Source organism: Beta vulgaris, chromosome 8 (genome assembly GCF_026745355.1).
Source record: "Beta vulgaris subsp. vulgaris cultivar EL10 chromosome 8, EL10.2, whole genome shotgun sequence".
Taxonomy (NCBI): Eukaryota; Viridiplantae; Streptophyta; class Magnoliopsida; order Caryophyllales; family Amaranthaceae; genus Beta; species Beta vulgaris.
Window position 1 is genome coordinate 40730474 of NC_079209.1, and position 22009 is coordinate 40752482.

General features: G+C 34.5%; 1 pseudogene; it reads left to right on the forward strand.

Annotated features, from left to right (window-relative positions):
- Positions 1-4380: 4380 nt before the first annotated feature.
- LOC130589915 (uncharacterized) lies at positions 4381-5364 on the forward strand (annotated as a pseudogene).
- The last annotated feature ends 16645 nt before the right edge of the window (positions 5365-22009 follow it).

Sequence of the window (22009 nt, forward strand, 5' to 3'; positions counted from 1 at the left end):
GAGGGGAACAACCAAACAGGGGAGACGAAGACGAGTGGAAGAGGAGGAAGATTTGGGATTCTTTTTGGGTTTGGTGATCTTATGGAAAATGATGATCAAGGTCGTCTTTGATCTTATTTGATGGAGCATGATTTCTTGACAGCAAGACCTTAATATGTCACAACTCATGACTCAGATCCACGACAGAAAGAATAAAAAAATTGAATAGGTTTCCTTTTCTCATTTTTTTTTCCTCATGGGGGGAAAATTATATGTAATAAATTCATTTTAGATCAATAAAGTATATTTTGATTATGTTCCTCATAAGATGTAATTGTCTTTATGTTTTTAAAGTTTTTCAATAAGTTCTTCTATTTTGATTATATTATTTTGTTTGGCATGGCATATTATAAGGTTTTCAAGCTTTCTTTTAGGGCATGTTCTCTTCGGCATAAAACAACTGAATTTAACTGAACTGAATTGAACTGAACTGGTCTTGAACTGAACTAATCTGAACTGAATTAAACCTGCCCTTAATCACGCATATAATTGATTTGAAATTGAATTAAATTAGGAAATCAGTAAGATTCACAATCAAATTGCATGTTTAATTAAAAAAAAATAATGTCAATTAGTAGTATACATTGACGTCAATCACGCTTTGTAATTGATACGTAATCGATATAATTAAGGAAACAATTATTTAGGTTCCCAAATAAACCAGTCATGCTAATATTAAGGAAACAATTAGTTATTATTGTGAGTAAATTACATAAATAAATAAATTCAATAAAAACCTTAATTATATATGGCCATAATCCCTACAATCATGCGTGTAATTGATATTGTACTTGCTTCAAATTAAGAAACAAGTATATTCCCTTCTTAATATTCCCTATTATGCAGCTAATGTTAAGGAATTATTTTTGCTAATTCCGAATGAGAAGTTGTTCGACTTACAATTTTGCAACTATAAATAGGCATTATACTCTAGATTTGCAGGAGTCATTCAAAGTACATATTACATAGTTATATTATATTCTCTCCGGTGGTGTTATTCTATTATAAGTCAACCATACGATTGAAAGTGGGTTGCACCCAAAATTATAAGTCAACGGTACCAACTGATGAGCAATCTATATTTTTTTGTGCAAACTCATGAACAATCTATGATTATATAGCAAGCTATGATTAGGGATACAACAACTTATTAGTATTATTTTTTCTAACATTTATATCTTAGTATGTTTTTATGTTCGTAGTGCCCGTTTTATTATCATCATATTTATTTGTTGACTAATAAATAACTCACTCAATTTTGTGTTCGTGATTATATGGTATTATTGTTATCATATTCCCGTGCAATACTATTATTGCTTTAAAAAGGAATTCATTTATATATATATATATATATATATATATATATATATATATATATATACTATAAATATGTCATCATTCACTGAAGTGAAAACCCATTCATACAAAATTATAGTTATAAATCCATGAAATCTAACTTCTCAATTTCAATTTCTAATTAATTCATAAAATAAATAAACTCAGTTGATCCATAGCAATGTAGGCATATGCATGTTCAATTCATCCCCAAATTTTTATAATTGATCCTCAAAACACAAATTTTTTATAGTACAATATCCAATTTATATAAGGAAACTACCATAAGTAAGTTTTTTATACTTTTTGGGCAGTGGGATAAAAAATCAAATTACAATATCTATGTACAATATGAAAATAAAAACGGTTTATGTTATAATCAGAAAATTAACGAATTAGAAGTTTTAGAATTGGTATATGTCAGTTGAAACCAAGTATATAAGAAAAAAAATACCCTTCTTAACGATTTTGACAAAAAACCATTTTGATTTATAATATTAGTCACATAATAGAAATGCACTTTAACAATATTATAGAAAGAGACTTGAACAATTTAGGTAATAAATAATGACACCATCATAAAAGGTTCGTTAAAAATCATATTAATCCTAAAATAAAAGTTAAAAAATGATATTACATCCATCTTTGTAAAAATTTAAATAAAACGTTGAAACATCATTAATATTTGGCCAAAGTCATATATTGATTTGAAGAACTCTTTTTTTTCCGATTTCTCTAATTAACTCTGTTTATTGTTTTTTAATTAAAAGAAGTTTCAAACAAAAAACATTTCTAATTAGAATGTGAGTATTATTTTAATTTGTAGAACCAGGAAATGAAACATCCCCCTTTTAGTGATCTAAATTACATTAGAAACTATATATGTTTACATTCAGAAGTAGTCTTTGTTTTTGCCAATAATATCAATTAGTACTATACAAGTATCAGCTAGATTAACGTACATATGAATCATTTACTTGCTGCACACAAACAAAAACATCAAGGGATAAAAAGAAATCAATTGATAAAATGGAAAGTTTTAGATCACAACACAAAATCGAAATTTATCCTTGAATAACAACACTCTTAAAATTTAAAAGTTGAACTTTTATTTACCGCTTTATAGCATACTCTAACAATATTACAAAAAGAGTCATATATAATGAGCATCACTATAAAAATTTACATAAAAATCATATTACAATCATCTTTTTTGGAAAGTGAAATAAAATTTTGAAATAATATCATTAGCTGGCTTAACACCAAAATAAGAAATTCTTTTGCTCCAACACAATGTCATTCAATCTTATACAAATCAAAATTTAGTCCCTAAATTGTGCAATAATTATTTTTCTTAGGCTGAAACGATATTTCTTCTTTTAGACGCCATTGTAGGAAATCGTTCTATAAAGTATACTCCGTCCATTCTTGAATAATTGTCATGTAAGGTTTGGATACACATATGAAGAATATATAGTAGGGGTTGTAGGTATTGTTGGCAAATAGTGTACAAGTATAAACAAAAAAATTGATTGAGTAAGAAAGAGAACAGTGGAGGGCTTCACATCACATGAATATGAGAAGAATGTGTGTGAGAGATATAATTAGTGGAGGGATTTATATCAGATGGGTTCGGAGGAGTAAATTATCATTTAATTAAGGTAAAAAGATAATTATTTATGAATGCATGAAAATTTGATGACCAATGGAGTCTGTGCAAACATATTATCACATAATGTTACTAATATAATGAAAATATAATTGTAAGAATGAATGTTAAACATTTGCATATAGATACAAAATATCAAGATACGTGAAATAAGCAACATATTTGGTGTTTTCTAACAAATAAAAAAAACATAGTAACTGAAATCTATAACTGGAGAACATAATGAATAAAAAATGAAAAATCACATAATACAAGATGACAAAAAAACATAATGTAACAAAGTCAAAAGTTGCTTTAAATAGAAGGATCCTTTCCACCATCAAAGTGTAAATACTATTAAGAGAAAAGATAATGAAAGGTGATAGGATTACTCTAAAGCAAAGGGAGCATTAAAAATTAATTCATATTAATCTTGAACGTGACATACAATGATACAAGACTATAAAACGGGTATATATAACGTTAATAATATGATGAGATTTTATGACAGGTCATTGAAGATTATCATTTTTGTGCAATCACTCCCTTAATTAAATTGTACAATCGGCCAAAATTTTCTAAATAGATAACGTTTAAAGAAAGTCCCCGTGCAAGTAGTGGTTGTCTGGTGGGTGGTGGTCCATGGGTGACCCGGTGCATTGCAATGATGATGTAAGATTACAAGAGAAGAGAGGGTGAGTGGGCTGGGGAAAACGGGAGTGAAAGTGGTTGCATGATAGAGTGCAAGTAGTGATGCGAATTGTGATTTTGTATGAGCTTCTAAGTGAAGCAATGGGCACATCGAAGACTTTTTCAGTATACCTTTTTAAAGAAAAATGGTTGGTCACATGTCCCACCATAATATTAGCTATATTAGTTACTGAACATATGGGTCGTAAGCCAATTTAATATATTCTTAATACACGATATGATTATAAAAAGGTTGCTTGGAATTTCAGGAATATAATGACGTATTATATAAAGGAAATAATATGATGAGACTTTTGTGACAGGTCATTGATGATTCCCATTTGTGTGCAATCACTCCCTTAATTTATACAATATGCCAAAATTTTCTATAGATAACATCTGATGAAGTTCCCCGCCGCAAGCAGTGGTAGCCTGGTGGGTGGTGGCCAGTGGGTGGCCTGGTATAGTGCAGGCGTGCAGCAGTGGTGCAAGACAACAAGAAAGAGGGGGAGAGCATGACTGTAGAATGCAAGAGTAGAAGTGGTTGCATGATTGAGTGATAGTAGTGGTGTGAATTAAAATTTTATTTAAATGGGCAAAGCAAAGAAATTTTCAGTCAGATTTTCTAAAATATTGTTGCTCACGTGTTCCACCATAACATTAAATATATGACTATAATAACTTTAAATCACAAGTTAATATTCAGACTTCAATCATGTTCTTCTTCGTCGACTGCTAATGAAGTAAGGGAGTTCTCAGAATGGGTACTGAGTGTTGGTGATGGCAGAGCTGGAGGGTCCAATGATGGAGAAGTGGATATTGAAATCACTGAAGATATTCTTATAGACGGTGGAGATGACCCCATATCATCAATTGTCGACAGCACATACCCTTCACTCACTGATCACCTCTGGGAAGCCAAATACTTTCAAGAAAGAGCAATTCTAGCTCCAACTAATGAAATAGTTAAGAAGGTGAATGATCTTGTGTTGTCCACAATTCCAGGTGATGAGAAAAATTACTTGAGTTGTGATGCAATTAGTAAAGATGAAGGAAACTTAGGGGTTCATGAAATATAATCTATTGAATTCCTAAACACAATAAAGTGTTCGGGCCTGCCAAATCATAGTATTAAGTTAAAAGTTGGTGCACCGGTCATGTTGCTTCGTAATATTGATCAGACATCTGGATTGTGTAATGGCACGAGGCTGGTTGTCAAGCATTTAGGCAATCAAGTGATTGAAGCTACCATCATTTCAGGGAGTAATGTTGGTGACAAGGTATTCATCTCACGAATGACACTAACACCGTCTGACTCAACAAAATTTCCTATCAGATTAAAGACGACGATTTCCTTTAACTGAGTGTTTTGCCAGGACTATAAACAAAAGTCAAGGACAATCATTATCACACGTCGGGTTGAATTTACCAAGGCCTGTTTTCAGTCATGGTAAGCTATATGTCACTGTTTCCCAAGTCACGAACAAAAAAGGACTTAAAATTTTTATTTGTGATAAAGAGAATAATATGTGCAAAACAATTACAAATGTTATTTATAAGGAAGTGTTCCAAAATGTATAACTTCATACACATTTTTGTAATTTTTGTTATTATAACTTTTACTTATTATTTCATTAGAAAATTTGTTGTCTATTATTCATTTCATTGGAAAAATTTTCTTATTAAGCAAATCCTTTCCCGTGCATTTTTGCACGGGTCCAGAAGCTAGTTATCAAATATAGACAAGTATCCATATATTAATCATAGAAGAGGGAGAATGTTGGACAATTTTTTTTATTTTTATTTTTTTTGTAAATGAGTAACTAAACGCAGTGATGTTAACGTGATTTGATCTACGGTCTTGGCCACTTGGTATCATGTTCACAAGATTTTAACAACTAATCTAAATGGCATGTACACAATCTGAACTTTATGTTGAACCTTTGATTTTATTCACCATAAAAATTACCTTTGGTTATTGTCAAAATAGTATGTTAAGGGTTATACCAAACTGTGGACTTTAAAATTTTCTGTTAACTCGGAAGGAACTCCAAGAGGGGGGGGAGGGTTTGAATTAAAGTGTGGAACTTATTGTCCAAATAATGTGGAATTTAAAACATAAATAAGGAACTCAAAGTGCAAGAGAGGTTTTTACGTGGAAACTTTTTGTCTCAATAAAAGAAGAAAAACCACGACCTGCTCAAGATTTAAACACTTCACTATAATAGGAAACCTCCTTTGTTACAACCTATTACATGCACAAGTTCCACTCATAACTCCCACAATCTCACAAGTTCCACTAGTAACTTCAACAAACTAGACTTAACTTTAAGTCCCTTAAGAATTCCCACAACTCTTTACAGCAGGTTTACTCAAACCATTCACCCCTAGATAAACTTTACCCCAAGCCTACGCATAAACAACAAGAACTTACTCAAGTTCCTAACTCGAACTTGATACAAGAATTCACTCAAACCCTTTACCAAATTCCCATTACAAGAGCTCACTGATCAAACCCTTTAACCCCAAACTCAAATACAGACGGTTGATAATTTGGTGTAACTCTAGTATATAGAAAGTGAAGAACTGTAAAGGAATATGACACTCGTATGAACTTGGAACTCATAGGAACTAACTCAAAACAAGGAATGGAAGATATAATTCTTTTGTAACGCTATTCCTTAAGTCAAACCTTATGGAATGACATAAGTCAGACACTATGGAAAGACACCAGTTAGACAATTTATGGAATGACATAAGTCAGACACTATGAAAAGACACTAGTCAAGACTTGAGCACTACTTCCACTTATTTCTCCACTAACCCATGATCAGTTAGTTGGGAGAAACTTGGGGAAGAAGCGGTCAACTTCTTGGGCACAACTTATGTCACGTTTATAATAAAGCTGTTAGAGTAAAAATAGGAAACAAAAAGAAAACAATTTGGAGAAAACACAACGTTTTAGCAAAAAATACTCCAACATATATTTTTCCAAAACTCACTTTTTCTTTATTTTCTTATGCAAAAATATTTTATTGAAAACTTTTTTCATAAACCTGACATAATTACATGAATTCCTATGCGTACAAGAACTCGCGTCAAGTTCCTGCACTCACAAAAACTCACTATACCTAATATACATCTAGGCTTTTTATTTTTCAAAGTTTAATAAGATAAGATTAAATAAACTAAAGATATAAAATCAGTATCCTAAATTAAAACCGATTTTACTTAAAACTTATCTTTTATTCAAAAAATAAAACTTATCCTAAAATAATTAATGCATATTATTTAAAAACCATTAATAAAGTAGATATTTATTAAGAAACAAACTCTAAATAAATCCTATAGATTAAGATATTAATATGCAACAGACTCACTGACTCTTAAATACTTTTGACTCTAAGCTTCACGGGTTCCTTTTGACTCCTTGTTTCATTACGTTTCACGTTTCCATATACTTACATGAGTTGTAGAAAATAAACACATATTTTTCTGCCTTCATGCTCCATGCTGCTCCAACTTAAGAACAGCATATTGGTAGCTCCACTTCTGGAACTTCGACATGGTAGTTCCTTTAAGGAACTTCACACTTATAGTTCCTGACTAGGAACTACTTGTTTCAACTATGAAACTTCAAGGAATCGCTCCCACTCAGGAACTCTTCTACTCAAGTGCTGCCCCCATTCATGAAATCTTCCTACTTAGAAACTACTCCTACTCCAGTACTGCTCCTACTCTGGAACTACTCCCACTTAAGAACTGCATATTCAATATTCCTCTTAGGATATACCTAAGAACTTCTCTCTTTGTGTTCCTTCTAGGCACTCTTCTAGGAACTTTGTTTGTGCTTGCTTCTATAACATTTTTCCTGAACTCTTCATGCTTTGTTCCATATTAGAAACTTAAATAAAGTCTAGTAGCACATCTGTATACTCAAACTTCTTCTCTCTTTGGACTTCACTTATTGTATATCTTCTAGGAACTCCTCATCATGATGTGATATATTTAACCTTTCATGACTTGTTTTATGTTAATGTAATATCACATCTCAAACACGCATGTTAGTTAGATAATCATCATTTATTTACAATCATCACAACACTACATGACTCAACAATTTTGATGATGACAAATAAATGATGTTTATCACAAATTAAACAATAAATGATGTACATTAATTCCCCTTAACAAACAACTCATGCATGTATATGAAAGAAATATCAATATAAGATAAGCACGCCATACAAAGAACTTTCATCATTTAAGGTTTTAGACTTAACTATGCTTGACTATAAGCATCATCCATATTATTCCCCCTTTTGTCATTATCAAAAAGGGTCATCTTACACACATTTGTTTTAGTTAAATCATAATACACATATTGTTATATGTTACACTTAGCACCATAAAGGTTAAACACCGGTTAGTCCAAAAGACTCAAGAATCTCAATTTTCAAACTTAGGATGCATGTGTTAAACAAATTTCCAACTCACACTCCAAAGACCCAACTTCTAAACTATCGAAGGAACTTGCCAAATAAAAAAATAAAGTTCAAGAAAAAAAAATCAAATTTGAATTAAAGTCAAGAATGGATTAAGAGATAGAACATTATAATATCTGACTCAAAGAAATATGATAGAAATTTATGGAATGATATAAGTAGAGGGGACTCGAGATATATTTTGTGCTGTATAGTTTAGACTTGAAATAAGAGGTTCTTAACAATAATTAGAGTTGATCACTTCACCTCACATTTTTGAAATCTTTGTCAAACCTCAAACACATTCACCTTGATATATATATATATATATATATATATATATATATATATATTATATATATATATAATATATATATATATATATATATATAATATTATATATATATATATATATATATATATATATATTAAGTTCATTTTTACTCAACTGACCAAACGTGAGGAACTCATTGTTCGAAGAAACTTGAACGCATTCATCTATGTAATCAATTTCTTCCAATCTTTTGCTTATGTTCCTCTTCTCAAATCATCAAATCCATGAGTAAACATTCTCACAACCATATCAAATATTGACTTCTAGGAAATAATAAAGATTTGATCACCCTTGTTTACCTTCGGTTTGTTTTTTTTTTTTTTACACAAGGGTGTGATTACAAGTTGTTGCACTTTTCCTAGAATGTCACATTTACCTACCACAAAGAAGTAATTGCTTACTCACACATACTTTAAATCCACCACCAAGAATGAAAACATATATATCTATTCCTTCCTTATCCTCCCTTGAGTTCCTGAGCAGCACTAAGCATGTAAACTTTCTTCTCGAGTATTCCTTCATCATTAGGAACTTATATGAATAGTTCCATCTAATAATATATCGTTCTGAGCATCAATTGATAAAACATAAAATACTTGCTTCTCACTTCTTCTTGGACTCCCCCCTCAAAATGTATTTACCATTTATCACCCTTTATGTATCATTGAACCATAAAAAGTCATGAATTTTAATTTAGAGCACATGGGAATTAAGATATTTGAAGTGACAGTATATGAATGGAATGATGAATTAATCAATCAAAAGGGTATTTGAAGAAATGTGGTGTGAACAGATAATATATTTTTTTACTAAGTAATTAAGATTTGTATTCAAAACAAAACTTTACATCCTAAACCATAAAACATCAGTCCTTTCCCACCAGATCTGATAGGCAGCAGCATAAATCACAGCAAAACTCACTTGGCGTCTGAATCTAGACTAACCATTGCTAACCACAAGCAGAATCATTCCTTGGATTGAACTACACTGGAAATACCCCAACGTCTAAGGCGGTGGCGGAGAAGGCGGCCACAAAGAAAAGGCCGGCCGCGACGGGAGATGCCCCTCCCTGCAAAATTATCCAAAGGCTTCACGACCAAGAAGAAGAAAATGGATCGACCTTCTCTGCCGAAGGTCGAAACTCCTTCCTCAGTCGAGAAAGGTTTTTTTTCAACTGAGGAGAAGGCCATGGTTCCTTATTCAGGCACAGTGGGATCGACTCTCCCCTTTACTTCTGAGCAACCGGACGCGGTTTATCTAGATAAGGCCGAAGAGACCGAAAAGCAAGCTGCTCAGCCGGACGCGGCTGTGGACGGATCGACTTTTTCTGGGCCGGTAGCGGGGCTGGTATCACAGATGCCCCAGGCTTATAGGTCGGCCTCTCGATCTTCTAGTGAGTCTTATTACTCTAACATCATTAGGACTTTGCGCGTTGGCGGGCGTCCGATGAGTCCGTCCTATAAACTGGTCGTGGTTATACTCGTAAGAAATACTGACGAGTCTCCTCTTTCAGATAAAGGCAAAGGGGCAGCTGAAGTAGCTCCTGACAGTTCTCCCATTTTATCGGACGATGACTCCTCGGCGGCCTTTGCGAGGATGATTTCAACCAATCGTAAGAAGCTCAAACAGGAGCTAATCAAATGCTTCCCTGAGCGTTACATCAAGGGCTTAAGAGGGGCTTCATCTGGACATGTAGGCTACATGTCTCAACTGGCTGCTAAGGTATAATATTAATTTCTCTTGTCGTCTTCTTTTTATACTTGGTAAATTTGCCTACTTTTGTGATCGTCCTGACATACTTTAATCTTCCCTTTTTCAGCTCTTTGCTCGCAGCATAATAACCGAGGACTGGGCAAGATTGCTCAGGAAAGAAAACAAGCAGATCGTCCGGGATGCCACGAAAGCTGCGGACCAGACTCAATTCTCCATGGCCGAGCAGGAAGTCTTGCATCGCCAGTCAAGAGAAGCTTAGGAGAAGCGTTCGACCGAGATGGAGTCGGCCAACAAAGGATACCTAGTTCCTCTATCGGAGCTTCTAGACGAGAAGGCTGCCCTTGAGCGGACTCTCACAGACGAAAGAAACACGGCTCTTTTGACGGTCGTTGGGCTTCGGAGAGAGAATTGTTTTCTCCGAGCAAAAAATCACGACCTGAAGATAGAGGCCGCTGATGCTTTCGAGTCGGCCAAGGAGGCTCTCAATGAGGTGATAGATACCTCTAAGACGTGGGCTTTGAGGGCTTTTGAAATGCTTGCCGAATTCGAGAACCTTACCAGATATGAGCGTCGTCTGGAATTTCAAGAAAGCCTTCACAAAGCCTCCATGGCCGGAGAAGAGCTCCTAGTCATTGAAGAATCCTCGGACGACAAGGAGGAGGAGGAGGAGGCCAATCCAGAGGCTCAAGCGGATGATGCCAACAATCCTCCCAAGCCAGATGCTTATATTAGTTTTTATTTTTCCTTTCGATCTTGGCCGCAGGCCTTTTGTACTTAGCGTAGCAGTTTTTTTTTCTTTTGTAGCTTAGGTTGTAGTCTTCTTTGAATTTTTATAATAGAATATTTTGTTTCAATCATTGTCTCTGTTTATTGATTTTCTTATCAAGTACCACAACACTAGGTCGAATAAGAACGATCATGGACGATTTTCCATGGACAGTTTTGAAACACCCAAGTGCCAAAGTCATTTATAAGCCATCAAAACTTGCACAAATGTTTGTCTGCATTTTTGGGTTATTTAATTTCCTGACGCTTTGAGCCTGGATGAGTCACCACTTTTTTTTGTACACTAAGCTCTCCCCCCCCCCTTGTAGGACGAATTGTATTTTGCTAAGCACCGTTCGTCCGAGAAAAAGAATGGCCAAGCTTTATAGTGACTGTTATTTGTTGCAAGGTAAAGCTTTTTTACAGGATATTTACAATATGTCCTGCTTTCCTTTGTAATAACTTATCCCTTTACTAAGGTGGTTATTACATGGACGGCCTTTTGCCAGAAAGTAATATCCCTTTACTAAGGTTTCTTAATTCTGGCCGTCTTTTCTCAGGAGATTGATGATCACTCTTTTTGAGTATTATCTTGTAAAGCCATTCGTCATGTTTCAAACTTTATAGATTTATAACATGTTGGCCGATCTCCTAATGAAAGCATTTTTCTAATTTAGTGTTTGGTTTGGGACGATTTCCATCTTTACTTGTTATTTTGTCTTAAACCAGTGTTTCATGTCGTAGTAAGATGCTCTTAATCAAATAATAAAACATAAGTAAAGAGACAGTCCAGGAGTAGAAGTAGAATTGTATTATATGAATTTTGCTTGACTAGGAGCCAAGATACATGTATACAGGTCTACTTTTATTGTTTTTCTGCCGTGGCACTTTGGCAGAGGGGAGCTATAAGCTTCTATTTCTATTACATCAGATGAAATATTTTTTCACAGTGTCTGAGTTCCACGTCCGAGGAATAGGACGACCGTCCATTGCCTCCAGACAGAAGGTGCCACTCTGGACTTCCTGGACGATCTTGTAAGGCCTTCCCAGTTTGGTGTGAGCTTACCCATTTCTTTAGCCCGGCCGCCCGCTTCCATTTTTCTCAAGACAAGATCTCCCACCTTCAATGACGATCTTGTAAGGCCTTCCCAGTTTATATACCTGCATTCTTAGTAAAGCATTGCCCCGGACTTCAGGAACCTGGTCCAAGGCTGAGGGAAGAGCATCCCAGTTGGCTTCCTCTGAATAGAGCATAACTCGTAAGGTGGGTTCTTCTACTTCGATGGGAAGGACGGCTTCTGTGCCATAGACAAGCATAAATGGAGTCTCCCTAGTTGATTTCTTGGCCGTGGTTCTGATTGACCAAAGAACTAATTGTAGCTCCTCCACCCATAGACCTTTGGCATTATCCAACTTTTTCTTTATGCCGTTTGAAAGGATCTTGTTAAAGGCTTCTACTATCCCATTTGCTTGAGGATGAGCAACGGTAGCAAAGTGAGCTTTAATGTCCTGGTCGACCAGCTATTCTTTGAGCTTAGGCGTCTCAAACTGCGGTCCATTGTCAAAGACAATAGACTGAGGCATACCAAATCTTGTAATGATGTTCTTCCAGATAAATCCCTTTACATCATTAGTTGTGATCCTTCTCATAGCCTCAGCCTCGACGCCTCTTTACATTCAAAGTCACCATTTACTTGACTGACAACCAGCGGGGAATCTGTCTTTCCCTCAATTTCCAGAGCTCCTGCCACCTTGCACATATTAATGCCGGCTAGCAGCGCCTCATACTCCGCTTCGTTGTTTGAATCTTGGAACTGAAATCTGATTGCATACTCAAACTTGTCCCCTTCTGGTGATTGGAAGATTATACCAGCCCCGCAGCTGTTGGCAATTTTTATCATTAAATGAAATTTTCTTAGGCAAAACTAACGTAATTCTCAAAAGCACCATACTGCACAATCTTCTAACCACCACCTCTGGCCTTCAAACAGTCAAGTTCCTGATAACTTCATTTCTATCCTACCAAACATGATAAGCAAGAGCACACATCACAACAGCAATAAGCCTGCGTTGGAATTAAGATATTTTACTCTTGGACAAATACATCGACATCCTAGGTAACCGACTTTGCTTTTGAGAAATTTCCAGCGAATCACCAACAACTCAAGCATTTCCTTGTGAACTCACATTCAAAAAATAAGTGTTTGTGAGTTTCCACACTAACACCACATAGGACACATTCATCTGCATCCTTGACACCAATCTTCCTCAGTCTATCTGTAGTACGCAATTTTTCCAGCATGATCATCCAGCTAATGGTTCTTTGCTTAAGCACAACCAGTCTGTTCCATATAGACTGGCCCCAATGGACCTTCTGTATGTCTCCCACCATCTTCTTATAACAGCCCTGTATAAAGAATTTAGGCATCCTTATCAACTCCGACTGACTATAAAAATTATTTGCCAACTCATTCATTATGCAAATCTGCTTCCAATATCAGCTACACCTAGACTGTGGAAGATAATTCCACCAGTTTTCATCTTTGATATAAACTCCATTTACCGATTTAACCCAGAGTGAGTCTTGTTTGGCTAAGATAATCCACACATATTTAATGAAAGTTTTTTGGTTATTCCATACTTGGATACTCCTAACTCCTAAGCCCCATGCCTTTCTATCATAGCACACCTTTTCCCATGCAACATTACCAAGCTTCATACTAAATTGATCACCATGTCAAAGAAATGCCCTACACACTTGTTCAATCTCACCTAACACAGTTTGGGGGATTATATACACTTGAGCCCAGTAAATGTGGATGCTGAGTAATATAGAGTTAACCAACTGTAATATCTTTGTATAAGACAAATCCATAGACCTCCACACCTCTATTCTAACACACATTTTCTCAACTAACACATGCCACTTAGCCATAGTAACCCTCCTTGCTGAATAAGAAAACCCCCAAGTACCTAAATGGCAATTGGCTATGCCTAAACCCAGACACATCCTTCACTCTCTGAATGGTTTGTTGATCCCTAACAGCAAAATAAAACTCAAAAGGCATTTCATTAATTCTCAACCCTAAAATGTTAGAGAAGAATCTAAAATCTTGGAGCATAAGATAGGTTGAAGGAGAATCACCTTTGCAATAGAGAATCACATCATCTACAAACACTAAGTGACTCAACTTAATAGCATGATGAAAACTGAACCTATAACCTTTATAAGCATCTTCATAACTCTTGACATGTACTCCATGCATTGAACAAATAAGAGAGGGAAGATGGGATCTCCCCGCCTTAAACCTCTTAGCCTAAAAAAAACCATATAAACTTCCAGCAATCATGAGGAGAATTTTGGGGAGCTAACACAATCATAATAAGATTGGTAAAATAAGAGAGAGCTTCTAACATCTCTTATAGGAACACTCAATCAAACATAATATAACATAACACAATATTCGACCTTACACTAGTGGGAAAAAACCTTATATGTCACTTCGTAACCGATTCGATTTTTACAAAACCACATCCGAAAATCATTAAAAGAAACGGGAGGGAAAGCTGGGCAAAAAATCTGATCTGGTCCTTTAGTGAACCGGATTAGATTTGAAAAGCTGCTTCGATTTTTCAAAATCTGATCCGGTCCACAAGACCGGATCAAATTTTTCGTTTATTTTTGCGTGCTTGTTCCCTTAGAACGGCCCAAAATGAACGATCCCGTTCTCTCACCTAATTTGATAAAACCCTCCATCTATTCCCCTCACTTCCCTCCTTCCTCTATTGATCCCTAATCAGAGTGCGAAATCGTAGCGATGAAAACGAGAGAAAAAATTCGCAACTGAACTCTCCACACAGAGGAGAGAGACAGAAACAGTCGACTACAGTGGAGATGACGATGGAGGTGATTAACAGTGGTGTCTTTGCAGTTTTTCAAAACGGCGGCGTTGGAAATGGCGATTTGAAGACAAACCCTAAAAAAAATCGAAGGACAATAAACGTCGTCGCCGACGCCAGAAACATAAGATGAAGAGCAAGAATTTCTCGTCGCAAGTTGATTTCTTATTAACACTTCAGCTTTTGCCGATTTTATTCATGGATGTGGCAGCTTTATAGAGGTAATCTTGTTTATGCCAAAAATCGCCAAGGTGTCAATCTTTGGTCGGGACGACGACGGCTAGATTAGATGAGAAAAATAGATGGCAGAATTTAAAGGGAAAAAGTAAAGAGAGAAGAGACACAAGAAAATGGTGACGCGGAAAACCCATGAAAAGGGATAAAACCGCGGGTGGCAATGAGTCCACCAATCCACTATAATTTGGGCATTAAAGCCTTTGAATACAAGTATAATATTTTGAGAATATGAATGAAAGATAGCTGAATTTATCTAAGTATGACTATGGAAGTATAAGTAAATAGCATAGGTAATATCCGGTCCTTTGGTTCTGCCTACGAGCCCCTATTTATAATAGTAGGGCTGGTGGAGATAGCCTTAAACAACTCCCTAAAAATCAGGAATTAGTTACTAGAATCTTGGACTCCACTTATGACAGCAGTTAGTGGGTTATTGAATTGGTCTTCCTACTTTTTAGGCACGCAAGGAGTGATGCTTGAGCATACTTCTCTTTAGACTTGGTCTCCTTGATTTTAGGAACTGATTTTTTTGACTTTAGCTGAGATATGTTAACTTATCTTGAATGTTGTAATATTCTCGTCACCTGGTAGCTGGTAGCTGCTAGCTGCTAGCTGCATACTATAGCTGGGCGCGTCTTGGCTAGCTGTTCCTGCTTAAAAATCTGATCAACCAGAGCTGCTTATAAGCTGGTGTTGCCTACTGAAGCTGTATTGAGTGCTTAGGAAAAAGAGCCATAACAAATCTCATTGCTAATTCATTCAAACTTAAATGCTAAACCTAATTTTTTCATCGATTAGTTGATTTCTAAATCGAATTGATTTTGTTGAGTTGGTTATTCTGAGATGAAGTATGCACCAAAATTTAGGTTTATTACTTTATTTTACTGAATTTGGAATGTTTATGGATGTGTTTGATTGGTGTTGTAGGCGAGTTCGAGTTTGATCAAGTCGAGGAAGGTGAGCGATTCGAAATTGGATTATTCGCATATCACGGTATCTGTTTGATGCGTAATGTTTCATTGTTGACTTGTTTGTGGTGCAATATGTTGTCTTGTTGTTTTATCTGGATTGAGATTGTTGTGGTGTAGTTTTGAAAGCTCATCTCATGCTATTGTTAGGTTGAGTGAATGTTTGAGTAGGCGATATTTGACAAGAAGTTTATGACTGTGTTTTACCTATTGGAGTTGAATTATACCCTCAAATTGGCATTTTAATGTTGGGGTGGATATTTTCGTTTGAGACACCTGCTATTCACTCTTTGTTCTCATTTACTGAACCTAATGGCAATGAGGTATACACTTCTTAAAGTTTATAACTATTAGGTTTGAACTTGTATCAGTGGGCCTTATCATGATCATCATTTGGCTTTCCTTAGATAAACATGCTTGATTCTATAGTATATAGAACTTGCTTTTGGTTTGAATATGTTTTTTTTAGACAATTTTTACTTGCCAAAAAATAAGAAACCCAATTCTCCTTTTTTATATGCTTCACATTCCACATTTTCTTGACTGACTTGCCTCAACTGGAACTCAGAAGCATATAGCCGAGTAGAGACTGAGTTAATATATTTATGCTAATGAACTTCTCCTGCATGTTAATAGGCATATACCCTGTAATTTGAATAGAGAATTACTTTTAGAAAGATGAATTGCCTAGTTGATTTAAAGCTTCCTCATCTAGGAAGAAATTGCCTTCAATGCTTTATAGCTTGAGGATATATTTATTGGCAGCCTTGTCTTATCATTTGTATAATTGTATTGCTGAAGTTCCAATCTAGTGATTATAGGAGATATGGTGAAGTTTGATAGCAGTTTATTATAATTTTATAAAGAGACATATTTATGTGGGAATTTGTAACGTGGGGGATTTATTTATAATTTTTGAAGGCTTTTATATTTTATATTAGGAGAATTTCTTGTATATATGATTTTGGGAGTCCATTTATGGTACACCCGGGTGTACCATGCTCATGGTACACCCAGGGGCGTTTTCGTAATTAATTACAAGTTAAAGGGCATGCTGGTAATTTCGGGTCAATAAATGACAAAAAGCAAAAATCTGAACCCAATTCTTCTTTCTTGCTCATTTCTCACAATTCTTTCTCACCAGAAAAATCTGATTTTCAATTCTTCTCTCTCATCCTTCCAAACCTTCCAAACACAACCATGGAGATCTGAAATTCGCGAAAAAAAATTTTCAGATCTGAAATTCGCGAGATGAACGATGAGATGATGATGACGCGGATTCGAGATGATGATGATGAGGCGACTGAAGAGACCCACAACCCATCCACGACGATGATTAAGACCCACGACCCAGATCTGATTATGTTTTTGCTCATTTGTTTTGTTGTTGTTTTTCTCATTTCCCCTCAGTTATTTGTATTGCATAAACCAGATGTTTTTGGTTGTTTTACATGATCATGACATGAACAAAATTATGGGTGTTGATTTTGAATTATCATTGTAGGAATGAGCAAATGTATTCTGCAATAATTTTGAATTCTAATGTTCAAATGAGTCAAGCATCTATGCTTATTTAGAATGATTGAAGATTAGGTGCTCATTTACATAATTTGTGTTGGATGATTATTGGTGCTTAGTCAACTCTTATACTTGCTCTAGTCTTTTTTTTTTCTATTCATTTCTTCTCTTTCTTCATTTTCTTTTTTGCTCACCTGTAATTAGTTCGTTTCCGTGACTGCTCATTTGCACCAAGTTTGCTCATTTTCTTAAATGAGTAGAAATACTTGCTCATCTGCTCATCTGTTCATTTTACTCATTTGCTCAATTTGCTCATTTGCTCAATTTGCTCATTTGCTCATTTTGCTCATTTTGCGAAAATAGCCTTGGGTGTACCATGAGCATGGTACACCCAGGTTTACTACAAAGATTCTCTGATTTTGGTTGTTGTCTGCACTATGCTGCCTGAATTCTAATTGATGTTTTTCAGTTTAAAATTTTTTCATGCTTTATTCGTTCATGTTTCAAAACGAGTTATCTAATGAGGTATTGAAACATTTTAGAGATCTTTCAAGTCTGTGATATAAGTTTTGTGTGAGTCCTATCAATTGTGACTTGTGCGAAATGTTTTTGGTGGAATTCTAAGCCGATTTGGCGCTATTACTTTTTTGCAACTTCCTTGCTGGATTCTTAGCCTGCTTTGTTTTTAAAAGAGGGTGCATTCCATAATTGTACTTCGTCTATTCAATGACTCGGATTCATATGAGGAAGAACTAGATAACCAACATAGGAGAAAGGGATCTCAAATAAAAAAAAGGTGATGTAGTTGATCACAATTTCTCCTTTTTTATTTTTTTGCCCATGTCAGTGTTAGGTCTCTATTTGGTTTCAGATGCCTCAGCACACTTGAGTATCAAAAAAAACTAATATGAACCCGGTGCACACTAATAGTGTGCACCCGATCCATATCACGTGAGTTTATGCAATAGTAATGATTATGCTTTTCAGTTTTTGCCGCCTTCAATTTTTCTCTTTCCTCAGATTTTCTCTCTCGGATTTCCTCAGATTTTCTCTCTCCTCATAACTTCTTCCCACTACTTCATTCTATTCTAACTTCTGCATTTTGTCTCTCAATAATAATTTTTCATCTTCTTTGTTCTAACTTCTTCATTTTCTCTCTCTTCAAGTTCAGTTTTGTGTAATTTTCTCGCTTGAATTTAGCAATGGAAAGGAAGACGATCACTAATTTGAATTTTCCAAAACTTAGTGGTTTGCGTTCATCTCTTGGTGGTCATGCAAAGGAATAGGAGTTTCCTGGTGTTAGTGGAACTGCTCATACTGATGGTAATTATGTTGTTGATTTTTGTTTTTATTTTAATTTCTTATAATTTTAAGAGTTTTGATGTTTTTTAGTTTGAATTACTCTTCGTTCATTTTTTATGCGATTTTTATTGTTTGCATGATAAATTTATGTTGATTTTTGTGCGATTTTTGGAGTTCTGATTTTTTTAGTTTAAATTACTATTCGCTCCTTTTTTTGCGATTTTTTGGAGTTTCGATTTTTTTTAGTTCTAATTACTCTTCGTTCATTTTTGTGCGATTTAATGTTTGCAAGATAATTTTTTATTCATTTTTGTTCGACTTTTGGAGTTTTGATTTTTTTTTTGGTTTATTTTTTTGTAATAATTTGTAATTGTGTTATTTTTGTGATGATATAGTATATTTTGATATGATATAGTTTATTTTGTATTTATATAGTGTATTGTAATTAAATTATTTTTTATTAGTCTTGAAATGATAGTGTATTTTGAAATGATATAGTGTGTTTTGGATAATGTATATTGATATCATATAGTGTGTTGATAATTATAGTGTATTTTGAGATGATATAGTATATTTTGATGAATGTTGTCAGGATCGCGATCCTACTTTGGATCGTGAGGGGTTTGCAGGATTGGATCGTAGGGTCGTAAGATCCTAGGAATATTGAAAAATTAAGTCGATTCTAGCTAATTTACTTGTACATTTCTCAATTCTCATACTTGAAGTTAAATGATGTTAGAAACTTGTTATTTATCTAAAAATAGTTGATATTACATAATCTAAAAAACCAAACATACAATAACAGTAGTCTAAATATATATATATATATATATATATATATATATATATATATATAATGTTTACACCAGCATATCTCTACCAAACTAGGAATATATCTTTCTTGATTCCACCAGCTTGCACAAGTCACAACCTGGCAATATTTATACTTCACTTTTCTAGAGTCTTACCTGCAGAAGCATTTTTTCTCTTTTTATTTATCAGATGAAGTGACATTTTCTGAGCACGAAAAAATTAATATAATTAAACAAATATTGAGGTTAGAGGAATGAATTAAGCTAACAATAGAAGAGAAGTTGAAATAATGAAATCAATCGAAACATTGAATAAGTTAACTATGCAGCAGCAAATGAAAAAAAAATGACAAACTAAGAATAACGAAATCAAAATTCAAATAACTTTCAAGTCAAACTCTTTAACATGGCAACAACAAGATCAACTCACAAACAATCACCAAACAATAAAATCAACATGTAGCAAGAAAAATTAATTGAAAAAGTAAATAAAATAAATCCAATAGAAGAGAAAACTCACTCGTGCAGACTGCAAATAAAACATAAGATAGATTAGCTGAACCAATCGTATATCTTGGAGCCTAGGACAATTGGGGAAGACAAGGAGGCAAGGAGAAACCACCAAGCATGGCTGTCGTGACTGCAGATGATAGATTAGGGATACGTTATTTGGGTGAAATATTTGGGTGGGCCTATTCTTATCTTACATGTTTGGGCTGCAGATAACCTTTTGAAACAAAACAAGTCCATTTACAAGCTAAACATCAAGATCGTTAGAATCACATCAGGATCGCGATTCCACCGATCCTAATGATCCTGATGCGATCCTAATATGATCCTATGGGATTGCGATTCTTCCAGCGATCCAGATCGATATGGCTTATCTGGATTGTAGGATTGCACGATCGTATGATCCGGATCGCGATTTTAATAACATCGACTTTGATATAATATAGTGTATTTTGATATGATATAGTGTATTTTGTGATGAGATGGTGTATTTTAAAATTATAGTGTTGTTGTGGTAGTTCTTTGACAGTGTTTTGGATGATAGTGTATATTGATATCATATAGTGTGTTTTGAGATGATATGGTGTATTTTTACATGACATTATGTTAGTGTTGTGCTCGCGTATTTGGCCATGATATAGTATGTTTTGACATTATATATTGTCTTTTAGGTTGATGTAGTGTATGTTTTGTACAATTGTTTTTTGTTGCAGAGCACGTTGAACATGATGTTAGTAATCCATTTATTGAACAGTAGGATAGAAGAATTGATGCTGCTAATCCTGGTGTTATTGAATGAATTGATTCTGCTAAACTTCCTGGTAATGAAGGAATTGATGCTGGTAATCATGTTGTAACAAAAGAAGCGGCAAAAAGCAAGAAGAGGGTAAAAGGTGTAACTCAGAAAGATACATTTCAAGCTCCAAATAAGAGGAAAATATACACTGGTCTGAAGGACATAAGGTAAATTTGTTCAAAATTACTTGCTGTGGTAAAAGGCTTTGTGAGCTAAATGAATCTTTTAGTGTTGAAGAGAAAAAAGTTGTTATTAAATTGATTTTGGATCTTTGTTGGATTTAAAGATTTTTAGGACTAATAATTCTTTGAGTGAATAGATGGTGGAGAGGTTTTGATGATGGTTCTGACAGGTTTAAGGGTTATTATGGAAAAGAGTTCAAAGTTAACCAATTTGATATGTATGATGTGATTCAGTTCCCTTTCGTTGAAGGATAAGATGTGATTGATGTGTTTAGGGGACTTAATGCGGAGAATTCTTTTCACCTCATGACTTATATATGACTTATATATATAATCACCTCATGTACCTTTAGCATGACATTCATAGACTTTCCACAAACGAGGAGGTTTTCTTTTTTTGCAATTTCAATCAGTAGTTTAACACTAGCTTAATATTTCAAAATCGAATGTAGGTAATACGTACTAAAACTTAGAAAATATATGAGAATAAGTTCATTAGAACATAATAATAAAAACCTATAACTTTTACGTTATTCATGTTGCTTTGGCAATTTTCAAGGGAAAGATAGAGAATGAGGAAAGAGATAGAGGAAGAGGAAGATCAAGAAGAAGAGGAAAAAAAATACAGGAACAAGGGTGTATAATGAACTGGTGGATGATAAAAGTATTAGGGTTAGTAGGTTTATATTCAATTACTATTATGTGCGTTCAGTGTACAATAAGTTTATATCAAACTAATTTACTTTTGGTCAAAATAAGTCACTTTCAAGTTCAAA